The sequence below is a fragment of the Bison bison genome, unplaced genomic scaffold (assembly GCF_000754665.1).
Source record: "Bison bison bison isolate TAMUID 2011002044 unplaced genomic scaffold, Bison_UMD1.0 scf7180017864370, whole genome shotgun sequence".
NCBI lineage: Eukaryota > Metazoa > Chordata > Mammalia > Artiodactyla > Bovidae > Bison > Bison bison.
Genome location: NW_011494942.1, coordinates 7,328,029 through 7,328,936, shown reverse-complemented (window position 1 = coordinate 7,328,936; position 908 = coordinate 7,328,029). Strand labels below are relative to the sequence as shown.

The window sequence follows — 908 nt, the reverse complement described above, 5'->3', positions numbered from 1 at the left end:
GGTACGAGGCAAATTCCTGCAAGAAGTGCCTTTGGATTTCAAAAATTTTCCGTCCAAAATCTACCTTAACATCTGTAACCCAGTACACGTGTATATGACTGAATAAAGAATGTTACTATAGAATACTCGACTATCTTACTCCAATACTTACTCGACTACCCGAGAGGTTCCTGAAATTTCTCACTCTATTTCATATAAGACAAAAACTGTAGCCCTTCCAGGTAGAAACCAGGTAAGCTGATTTCACGAACTACTAAATGGTCGTTAAAGGCAAAGTGAAACCGCTCCTCTATCCGTCTCTGCTGCTGCCTGGTCTCTCCTGGCCCTTTGGAAACGCGGCGCTGGCTGCCGGGAAGGTAACGGCCCGCGGAGAGGTTAGGAGCTGCACCTGCGGTCCTCCCTTGACCGGTAGACCGGTTTCCTCTCCGGAAGCAGCTGGGCTGCAACTCACAGCCCGCGCTCGCTGGATGATGCGGAGCTCCACCAGTTGCCCTGCCCTCCGCTTCCTCGAAGTCCGTCCCACCTCTCATCTGCTCTCAGTCAATTTCGCATCTCCTCTGCGAGGTGGGCCGAGCGCCGAGCAATCGATGCCTCCTCCTCCGCCCCGGGAGCCGCCATTTTGGGGGGAGGAGAAACACTAGTAGGGGCGGCAGCGGCTCAACGGGATGTCGACTGGCTCCTGCTTCTCTTGCCAGCGCTGTGGAGCTCGGGCAGAAGCCTCCATAGGGGCCACTCCTCCGCCTGCCTCTCCGGAATGAGGCCTAAGTTCCCGCACCGGAAGGCCCCCTTTCTCCTCCAAGAGTAAGTAGCACCAGGCGGCGCAGCGCGCCCCCGCGCGCCCTCCTCTGTCAGTTACCCCGCGCGTCCCCGCGGCCGCGCGCCGTTCCCCGCGCGCTCCCGCCCTCCCC

The 908-nt window shown here is 58.4% G+C and overlaps 1 protein-coding gene across 6 annotated transcripts in view; it reads left to right on the top strand.

Annotated features, from left to right (window-relative positions):
- Positions 1 to 610: 610 nt before the first annotated feature.
- Positions 611 to 908, top strand: part of C2CD5 (C2 calcium-dependent domain containing 5) — a 91,923-nt gene continuing 91,625 nt past the window's right edge. For 5 of the 6 annotated variants that reach the window (XM_010855958.1, XM_010855961.1, XM_010855957.1 and 2 more), the window contains exon 1: positions 613 to 801. The gene's annotated coding sequence lies outside the window, so the exon portion shown is untranslated. Of the gene's footprint in view, positions 802 to 908 lie in introns of all 6 variants that reach the window. The other variant, XM_010855962.1, reaches the window with a different exon arrangement.